Here is an 11,916-nt window from a genome sequence, read left to right on the forward strand (position 1 = left end):
GGCCGAGTATTCTGTAACAGAGCCGATGAGACGAGGGGCAAGTGGATCCATATGCAAGCTTTTATTTACAGGCAGGGTCAACACAGGCAAGAGTCGGACACCAGCAAACAGATATGTAGAGGGCAAGACAAAAGAGTAATCCAAAACAAGCAATAATCCAATCAAGGTGCAAACACAGTCCGAATCAGCAAGGCAAAGGGTAAATCCAAGACAGGCTATAAACTTCAGGGCAGGCAGAAATCAGACAGGACGAGATAACAGGCTAGGATCAAGACACGGGAAAACAGACTATACGAACGCGGGCCTTGTTTAAGAGTTAATAATATATGTGCCTGGCCAATGTCTCTCTGAAAAGCTGCTGGATCCTTGTGTGGCCGAGTATTCTGTAACAGAGCCGATGAGACGAGGGGCAAGTGGATCCATATGCAAGCTTTTATTTACAGGCAGGGTCAACACAGGCAAGAGTCGGACACCAGCAAACAGATATGTAGAGGGCAAGACAAAAGAGGAATCCAAAACAAGCAATAATCCAATCAAGGTGCAAACACAGTCCGAATCAGCAAGGCAAAGGGTAAATCCAAGACAGGCTATAAACTTCAGGGCAGGCAGAAATCAGACAGGACGAGATAACAGGCTAGGATCAAGACACGAGAAAACAGACTATGAACAAGGCTAGACTCATGAACTTGGAAGGGCTCCGTAAAGTAGCTATCCCTAGGTGAGCGATAAATGCTGAACAATACTCGGCGTTGAATGGTGGTGTGAGACTGATTTATATAGTGTGTGTTATTGGTAGCAGCTGTGTGTGATTGGTTTCAGGTGAGCTTGTGATTAGTGCAATGGAGCATGGGAAATGTAGTCCAGGGTGATGTGTAACAGTCTGTGTGGTGTGAGAGTCAATATAAAGGGAGGGCGACCTCTGGTGGCAAGCAGACGGACGTTCATGGACAGGATTCGTGACAAATATGCTGATTTGGTGCTCAAGAAATATTTCTTGTTGTCAGTGTTTGAAAACAGTTGTGCTGCTAAATATATTTTGTGGAAACTGTGCCTTTTTCAGGATTTTCTGATGAATAGAAAGTTAAAAAAAAACAGCATTTATTTGAAATAGAATTCTTTTGTAACATAAATGTATTTATTGTCACTTCTGATCAATTTAATGCATCCTTAAAAGTATTAATTTCCTTAAAAAAATCTTACTGACCCCAAAAATTTGAATGATAGTGTACACATATAACTACCAGATGACTGACTGTAAAGCTACACATGCAATAAAACAGCTGTTTGTAGGAATAAGTAGCTTGTTTTTGTATAAGATAAAAATAAATGTAGTTACATCACTGCCACTGGCTAGTTACACTCCAACACTAGTTACAAGACACATGATTTCACAATTTCAGACAAAAAAAAAAACTTTTGGGGGAGGAAAAGCATGAAGATCAGACAGATGAAGGGTTAACAGATAAAGGTTAACAGTGAAGTAGGAAGCCCCTAACCACTGGTGGAGAGCTGGGTTTGTGTAATGAGTAAGCCAGTTCACTAATTACCTTTGTGTGTCTTGTTCAGTTAGTTTAGCAAACAAAGACACTATTCACATGCCATCACAGGCCTGTCTGACTCACTTAACCTATTAGACCGTGATCACTCTCTTTTTCTTTCTCCCACTCCTTCCCTTTCCCCCTCACTCCTGTCTCGCTCTTTCTTTCTTTCTTTCTCTTTTTTTCTCCCAATTTACTTAAAGTGTGCTAATTAGAAGGAATCAGGTCAATTAAAAGATGGGGACTCATTATGAGGCCGTGATCAGTGACACATTGTACTGTCCAGACAACCAACCGACACTGTGCCGCACCATGGAGAAAAAGAGCCAATGCACTCTTTACCAAAATGAGGCAATAAAAAGCCTCTGTGTCTCAGCTATCTGGTCTCATCAATGGTATGACTTTGATTTTTTTTAAGTGCTCTGGAATGCTTCATTCTGATTGCTCAGTTGTGGAATTCTGCAGCTGGGTATGATTTCTGCGCTTTCTCTTGTGTCACATAAGAGAATGATATCAACTCAAATCAATATTATTTCTGTTTTCACTGACTGCACATTATTCCTTATTACACACTATCTGTATCTAAGTGATGATAAATCTTTCATTCATACACTATTACTCAAAAGTTTGGGGTCAGTAAGATTTTTTTTTAAATAAATGAAATCTTTTATTCATCAAAGACATATTATATTGTTAAAATGTGTCAGTAAAGACATTTATAATGTTACAAAAGATTTCTATTTCAAGTAAATGCTGTTCTTTTGAACTTTCTATTCATCAGATAATCCTGAAAAAAATATGTATTACGCTTTCCCAAAAAATATTAAGCAGCACAACTGTTTTCAAAATTGGTAATAATAAGAAATGTTTCTTAAGCATCAAATCAGCATATTAGAATGATTTCTGAAGGATCATGCAACACTGAAAACTGGAGTAATGAATGCTGAAAAATCAGCTTTGCATCACAGGAATAAATTGCATTTTAAAATATATTAAAATAGAAAACATTTATTGTACATTGAAATACTATTTCACAATATTTTTGTTTTACTATATTTTTTGATCAAATAAATTTCTTGGCTCAAAAACGTTTAAAACCTTATGGAACTCAAACTTTGAACGGTGTATTTATGCAAAGTAACACACATTTTACCAGTTTATGTTCCCTGGAAATCAAACCCATGACCTTAGTGGTGCCAGCTGCATTATTCAAATGAAATAAATCCTGTTCGCTTCTCATGGGTCATAGTAACCTCATATTTTAGAGGCACAAACTGGAAGCCAACAGACTTTTGGTATGGCTTCAGATTTTGCAACACAAGATCAGATGAACTGAAGATGTAGAAACAGATGTAGATTGAAATAAAACGTGTAAACTTTCGCCATATTAGAAATTTGGGAATGCTGAACTTAATTTGACTCAGTGCACCCCCTGTCCTCAATGGAAGGAGAGGAGGGGTTTAGCTTTAACTGCCAGAGGACTTTTCTGAAAGTGATCGCGAGAAATCATAAGAGTATTATAAAAGAACAATGAAAACAAAATCTGGCTTTGATTTGAATAATAGTTGCGATATTAAATCGGACGAAGAGATTATTAAAAGAGTGGAGCAACTATTGTCCTTTTTTATGTCCATCTTAAAAATTATCACATATGTTATGAGGCATATGGTTCATATCTGGGTGGAGGGTAAAGGAAAGAGCAATCTTGCACATGGATTACCAATTTATATCTGAAAGTATCTTTTCTCAAAACGATGATGACGTGATTATAATTCAACATCCACCAGGTTAATGCCAGAAAGTAATCTGTCTTTAACTGTTACAATGTAAGTATTTTATTCTCATGTGGGTTAAGAAATATATTTTCACATTTATATTGACATAAATAGATAATATATTTTCTAAATAATAATATAAAATCACCTGTCTGAGGGTTGCAAGATACAAGAAATCTTAAAGAATTAAAAAAAATCACATTAACTAATTAGGGGAGCATGACGTTTGATGAAGTGCCCTAAGCCCTGTGGCGTTTGGTGGTGAGTGGCAGATGTCATGTGGTAACATTCAAAAACTAACCTTGAAGAGTGGGACAGCTTTGCAAGTTCCTAGCCCTTGTCAGAATGTCTCCCAATCTGGCTCCAATCTGTCACAGGGATGCAGAAGTGGAGCTCCATGAGTGCACAGGCTTCCCTTTCCCCAAGGCCATCCCATCCACCTCATCCTCATACTGTAAGCCCTAAAGACTAAAGAATGACAAGATAACTATTTACCCTCGGATTGAAGTTCTAGGGCCTCAAAATTCACTTAAGGTGCCTTTTAAGAACAAATATATGAGGGAAATTAACAATGAAAATAAAAGGAAGAGGCTTGGAGTGATGGTTATTTTAAAATAAATAATATCTGAATAGAAAAATATGGCATTGAACTACAACATCTTCTGACCATTTTACATAAAGTACACAGAGACAAATAAAAATAGGTGAGTTGCAAGTAAATTCTTGCATTTAAACCAACCACAACCCATATGTATGAGGGCATGTATTATACATTCAGCTCATTTTCTCAGTTAAGTGCCATTACCCATAATCCACCATAAGCACTGGAGAGCGCCTGTCCCCATCTCTGAGTCCCTCTCACCCTGCTTTACCACCAACCACCATCCACTCACCCGCTGCAGCCACCCAATCCCTCTGCGGAGGCAGGATTAGGCCAAATGAGGCTAAGAACAGATTGAAAAAATGAGGAAAAGGAAAATAAGAAGAAAATCGGTTTTAAAAAATGCAAACACTGATTCACAATGGATGACAAATGAATTATCCTGTTCTCTCATTTAGAAATCAAAAGTTTGTGGTAAACAAACACAAATTTAACTGAAACTTAAGACACTGCCTATTCTTTATATTTCAAACAAAAAACAAATGTATTAAATTAGTTTTTTTATACTAATTTGTATATTAAAAGGGTTAAACTTGTGCGGTCACATATAAACAAAGGTAAAATTATATTTTAAAAAATTAAGGTCAAATGAACTCTGCAGAAAAAGGATGACTCATTAAACTGGGAGAAAACATGACAATTAATAGACATTGTTCTATAGTCTTAATCATTGGAAATGATTATTGAAAATGTAAAATTTAAATCTAATTATATATATATATATATATATATTCAGTTTTAAATTTGTTAAGGTAATAAGATGATTGTTTTACATGCATAACAAATATTTGTGTTTTAAATATTAAAGATGCCGTCAATCGATTAAGATTAAGGCTTTTTAATCACGATTAATCGCAATTCTCACGATTAATCACAAGTTACGAGAATGTGATTCTGTGATGAATTATATTCGCAAAGTATTTCATTTAACAAAAACATACCGTTAAGATGTCCTTCATCCGTAACTCAATCACTGACCTGAAATCACTGTTGTTTATTTATGGTATGTAGGCCTACCTGTTTATGGTATGTCACTATAATTATGAGCCCAGACACATCGATAAAGTTCCACAAACCAGCATTTACAACCAAAGTCCCTCTTTGTTACAACTCACATGAAGCAGAATAAAATTAGCCTAATTTCATGTAAAACTTGGCAAATGCATTAAAAGCGAAAATTTTTCTGAATTAATCGCGTGTATCAATGCGTCATTTTTTCACAGCTCAAAATATTAAGAAAAATCAGAAGTAAAAATGACTGGAGAACAGATCTGGTTCCTCTTCATGTTTCCAGTGAGGCAGCAGTAGTTGTGGCACTGGTGCAGACTGCATGTCTGTAGTGCGGTCTGCAGGGGCGGCATGAGGAGGCAGTGGGGCATGCAGATACGGCAGCGTTAGAGACACGTCTGTCTCCCTCCCTGGGGTAAAACAGGCACTCCGTGGCTAATTTTGCACATATGCTCGATGACAGGCAGCCGGCGTCCTCTGCAGCTAGCCAGGTTAGAGAGATGGTGATCAGGCAATTTATGAGGGTTTTTTTTCTTGAAGGTCATTCTGTTGTGATTATAATTTTGTTATGGCTTCAAAACAGGGGAAATCGAAATACTCACACTATAGTGGTGTTTACGAGACCTACACTACAGATCAAAGGTTTTGAAAGAACTTTTTATTTTTAGCAAGGGTGCATTAAATTGATCATAAGTGAAAGTAAAGAATTTTACTGTACATTGTTACTAAAAAAAAGATCTATTTAAATATATGCTGTTTTTTATTAATCAAACTTTATGATCATCAAAGAATCCTGAGAAAAATGTATCACAATTTCCAGAAAAATATTAAGCAGCACAACTTTTTTCAACATTGATAATAACACATGTTTCTTGAGAACCAAATCAGCATATAAATATGATTTCTGAAGACTTCAGACTACTGAAAGATTGGCCATCACATTTTAAACTATTCAATTATATTAAAGTATACAATTATAGATTTTAAGGTATATTTAAATAGAAAGATTATTTTAAATTGTGATGACATTTCACAATACTGTTTTACTGTATTTATGATTTAAAAAATGCATACTTGGTGAGCATAAGAGACTTCTGTCAAAAACATTGAAAAATCTTACAGACCTCAAACTTTTGAAGGGTGACCTTTTGACTTTTTTTAAAATGTTGTTGCATTGTATTAATATCTATGCAACTTACTTTTGTGAAACATTTTACTTGAAATGTGTGCTTGTGCTATCTTGCTCTAATGCCGCTTGAATTGATATTTTGTTAACTAATGCAATAACATTCATGCATTATAAGTATGGCTAAACAGTTTTTGGGGCCACTATGTGTGTGAGCAAACTCAAAATACACACTCAAAGGACACACCAGTGATCTATAATGTGTGTCCATTTTGTTCAAAAGAATGCTTGAATCTATGGAAATTATTCTTCATATTTTTGTACAGTTAAACATATAACAAGCATTATCATTTGATAGACTAAAGGCCTGTGCTTCAGCAGATTCTTTCACTGCATGCATTAGAAATGTCAGCAATATTTAAATATCAATTAATGATGATGATAAAGAGTATTTTATTGATGGAATATCACTTAATTTTATGGGTTATCTCATTGCAGGCCAGAAATCCAAGTTAACATGGATTAAACTGTCACAGGAAAGACATCAGGGGGCAGACATCTTTATGAGTTAATCTTCTCACCCACTAATGAGTCTTCTACTAGATTGCTTAAATTAAAAGCAAATGTGAAGGGTGATTTGGCTGGCTTGCTGAGAGCCGTCCCACTACATAACGCATTAAGTGATTTGATTTTGCTCGCATTACTGTAATAATGCCCTGTTAGGACAAAACAATGAAATGACCAGGTTATCCAGATATTAAACGCACGGTTCCTCTTCGGAGCTCAATCAGGGTTAATGGCAACAGGGTGGCAAACAGAGCTGAACAAAAGAATGGAGACTTTGAAAGAGGGCTGTAAGATTTAGGGCTTGAGTACTACTTGAGCTGCTTGATATAATTTATTATTTACTGACTTTAACAAGCTCTGAATGCATTTTCGCTCAAACCTGATTGGAAAAGCTTTTCCAGTAAAAGCTCCTCTCCTGTCCCTCTTTTAATATTAAAAGAAACACTGTAACACAGTGACAGGCTTATGTTAAGGACACTTTATTTAAGGCTTACAATGATAAAGCAGAAATATGTTTTTGTTATACTTCTGATTAAAGTTGAGATCATATGATTGCTGCTTTAGCGCTGATCTTAACTCTGCCGGCTGGCTTCCTGGTGCATGCGAAGAGGATTTTACACAGTGACAGTAATTATCCCCTTTATCACTGTCCTTTCGTTTTAGAACAAAGAACAGCTAATCCTCATAAGCAGGTTTTTTTTTTTTAATTTTTTTAAATATGGAATTGGTATGGAAAGAGATGTCAAAGTGGACAGAACATTGAATCTGTTGCTAATTCCATTGAATCTATTGCTAATACCAAAAGCATTGTTTTCTTTCTTGTTGTAAAGCATGACATTGTAAGAGATGTTAAAGTGGACAGACCACTGGATCTGTTTCATAGTGTTATGCATTGATAGCAACATGCACTGCCGTACAAAAGTTGACTCATATTTTTGTGAAATATATAAGTAAAAAAATTATAATTGCCAAAAATGTAATTTAATTATAAAGTGCCTATCTGCAGTTTTATACATGTTGAATGAATGATATTACCATAATTTTTAATTACAGAAGAGTTTAACAAACTGGGTGTGTGAAATGTTGATTCATTATGGCAGATGCATAATAAATGAATTTTAATTATACATACTATTTCTCATTTATTGCAATTGATCAAATTCATAATTTATCATAAATTGCAAATACATAATAATACTGTTATTGTTTGATCCTAGAGCTGCAGTATAAGATCTATTGTGCCCAATGCACAGAGGTCAGAGGTGACTTTATTCAGTCTATTCTTCATGTGGGTTTCCTCAGCATTAACACATGCTAAACTTCACGCACATCTCTGTATTTCAGGTTGTCTGTGCATTTTGTTAGTAGGACAGATAATGTGCATTATTTTATGTTACTCGTTTATTTTTGCTCTAATCTTGTCCAAATGAACTAAAGTGATTGGTGGTGAGAGAGTCAGAGAGGATTTGCTTTTAGTTGGGATTCTCCCTGTTTTTGTCATTTACGGAACATTTCCTTCAGATTAGCCAGCCCACGCAGAGCACATTAACTAAAGTACATTTATTTAAATTATTCCATTATTATTATTATAATTTCCCTTGTCTGCTCTCAGAAAAACATTATATAATGAATCAAAAAGGCATTAGCTCCTTTATCCTTTTATATTCCATCTATAAAAGGTAGTATGCTGGTGGATGAGAATTGGATTTGAACAGGCTAATGCCATCCATAACAAATGAGAGTCTGGATGAGGTTTTAACGTGCAGTAGAGCATTATGGGAAATAGTGAAGGCTGTTACCTTCACTAAGGACAAATGGATCTTTTTTTTATTTTTTCTAAAAAATCATATCATGGTACACTTCAAAAATTATTCTTTGATCAAGGAGATAATCTAAGTTGAATATTTGTTTTAAGTGTTTTAGTTTATTTTTCTGAAGTTTTACCAACATACAACTTTCAGAAGTTAATGCATCTTGATGAAGCTTTTAAAAGATATAGATTTTTTTTTTCCAAGTTGAACCGCAAGAAAAGTAAGGTTGGTTAAATGTGTGGTTTTCAATGAATAATTAATTAATAGTTCACCTTATTATTCTGTGAGATATTGTTATGTTGCAATGAAGATGATTTTTGAATGTTGCAAGTCTTATTTTGTCTCTTAGTTCATAATTAACAATTAAGGTGCTTGAATGATCTCATAACGTTACATCAGCCTTAATACATAAGTATTGGTGGTCAAAACCTTTGAAATGCTTTCAGAATGGGTTCTAGTTAAAAATCTCTCATTTGCCTTAATCAGAAAATACTGAAAGACAGGCTATACCATGTGATTTCCCCTCCGCTCTCTTTATGTACGCTCTTTCGCATACATGTAATACACGTGATGCTGTATACGCAGGATTATTAGGATTTAGAGCAGGATTTTATTCACAATAAGTATATTAGAATAATTGTTAATCGATGACTCCTATTACATCTCTTAAATCTTCAGTTGGATTACAAGAACATCTGGACAGCAAGAAATGTCTAATTTCTTCAATTTATCCTCTATAGTTATTGTATATGTAGTCCACGCGGGACATATACACAGTATGTTAAAATGTGACTATACCAGGACATCTGTTTCTGATGTTCAGATTTGTGGTACAGTTTGGTTGCAATTGCTTGTGTCAATCATCTCATTCTGTTACATAGAGAGCAACAGTGTTAGATGGTCTCTCAAGTGCCTAAAATGAAAGTATTTGAAAAAGAAAAAAAAACATGGCCTAATCCCATTGGATTATTTACGCTGCCTTCTACACGATTAAGATACAAAAATGAAATTAAAATGTGTGTTCAATAGGATTTTCAGGGAATTTCCTGCGATGCTGCTTGAAAAAAAAACACTCTGATAATAAGGAACAATAACTAATTCCGATACAGTATATCTAATGTTATTTTGCATGCTCTGAGGTCTTTTATTCTCAGATTAACAGAGCAGCATTAGACTATTGTTTCATTCTAGGAAGATCTTAGATTTCTTATTTTCTGTGTGTGTATTAGACCTGAAAAAAGTAATCTATGCTATTATGAAACAGAACAGTCCATAATAAAGAAATACATTTAAAAGACTTGTACAAGTGGTGTAAATATCATTAAGTACGTTTGTGATCACAGGTGATCACATTACATGTACATGATCTATTGAATGCCAATTAATTAAGAGAAAAATAAGTTTGCATAGGATAAATATGCAAATTTGCTATTTAAACATGCAACATGATCATATAGGGAAATCAAATCAAGTATGATTTAAATGTATTTAACAAATGTAGATTGGTAAATCCATCTGGATTATGGGCACTTGTTTTGAAGTTTTGAAAAAACTTAATGTTTCACCTTAATAGGGGTGTTTAGGGGTATCAGCTGAATCCAATTGACTGGATTAGTGCAGAGAATGGCTCCTAATAATGTGACGTAATTGATATGAATTTGCTTTGAATGGTTATACAGACCACATCACTAATGGTTTAATCATCATTGTTAAAAATGTGTGAGAGAGATTAAGGGACCATTAAGCATTAAATTGCTAAAAGCTATTAAGAGCTTACATGCACTGTAAAAAACCAAATGTAATTTTAATAGTAAAAGATTATAAAAATGTAGTAAAAACCTATTCATTGGTCAATGGTAAGTTCCCTTATGGTAAAATTGTAATAGATTTAGATTTTTTTTTGTAATTTTACAGTAAAATACTGTTAAATGTACAATTTATGGAAGTGAAAACAAACAAGTCGTCTTATAATTTACACTGAAAAAAACTGTTTATACAGTGTGTTAAATTACATATTAAAACTCTGACGCTATATTGAGGAGTTTTAGAGTGTGAGTGGAAAAGTAGTTACTGAAGAAAACTTGTTGAAACATACACATTGGAAGATAAATGACCCAGAAAGACTTGTGGTGGAGAACGTACATTGTCTCTTCATCTAAACGAAGAAAATGAACAGCAGAAGTTTTGTGAAAACTCCTTTTATCAGCAATACATGCACCGATGTTTCTTGATCTTCCTTCCCTTTGTTCTCTCTCTCCATTCTTTACAATTCCCATGCAATATGCAAACTGACACTCAGCCCATTATTGGTGAGTAAAAAGACAGAGATCAAGTCACTTATTCAGGGCTGAGGGGGACGTCTGTAATGAATGCTTAAGATATAATAGGGGAAGTCATGTATGCATTGCTCTTTGAGGGGGGCGGTCAGAGTGCAACAGTTTGGAGGGATGGCCATCGTCCCCTTCCCCCTCAAAGCTGTCCGCCCACACTGATTTTTGATAAGTGAGAATGGTCTAATATTAAGCGGGCTGTTGCTCCTCACCCCCCCGTTGGACCTTGTGTCCTAGATAGATGCGCTCACACACATGCATGTAAAATGAGAGCATATGGTCCTTTCAAGCTTGCACTGTGCTCGCAGACACACTCAATGGGAAGCGTCAAATGAATTTCATCAAAACCATCCCCATCCCTCTCATTATGGGTCACTCATTGGCTGAAATTCACGCTCAGATGGGGGCATCACATGTTGCATGAGAAAGTGTAGGAGGGAACCACAGATTGGCCCATACAGCAGGCCTAATGATGGTTAATTAAGGTCATGAATGGAGATGTGCCACAGCTTCATGTAGCTGCCACAGCCTGGTAAACTTTAACAAAACTCACAGGGCCTCGGTGGAGAGACCAGCTGGTGCCATATTGAAAACAGCACAATAAAAGTGTAATTGGCTCTCTGCGTCTCAGGAGGTTAAGAGGAAAGCATTAAACAGTGGAAATGGGGCTTGAAAATGGCAAAGGTAACTTTAAAGAATTTGTGCAGGACCTGTCGCTCTTATGACAAGCACATTTCAAGCAAAATATTTCATATATGGAAGATTGGTTTGATATTTTGTTTTCTAATGCAATTAAATGTGGCTAAAGTGCCCTAATGCAAATCTGCTCAAATAAAACGAATCAACAGATTCAAATTATAAGCAAAACCATTATATGTGAGTGGAAAATTTTTAGATACTGCAATTCAGAGCCAATTGCTTTCCTTGGGATATAATTTGAGAGAATTAGGCTACCTTTCTCATCCAAAACGAAAGGACTTTTTGGGGTCAGTGAACCAATTATTTTCTTACAATCTAAACTGAAAATCTAAATAATTAAAACTAACTTTAATAGTGTTAGTTTTAGACGTGTCCTCATGAATATATGAAACAGGAAGGTA

This window comes from Sinocyclocheilus rhinocerous, unplaced genomic scaffold (assembly GCF_001515625.1).
Source record: "Sinocyclocheilus rhinocerous isolate Xijiao unplaced genomic scaffold, SAMN03320098_v1.1 scaffold119, whole genome shotgun sequence".
Taxonomy (NCBI): Eukaryota; Metazoa; Chordata; class Actinopteri; order Cypriniformes; family Cyprinidae; genus Sinocyclocheilus; species Sinocyclocheilus rhinocerous.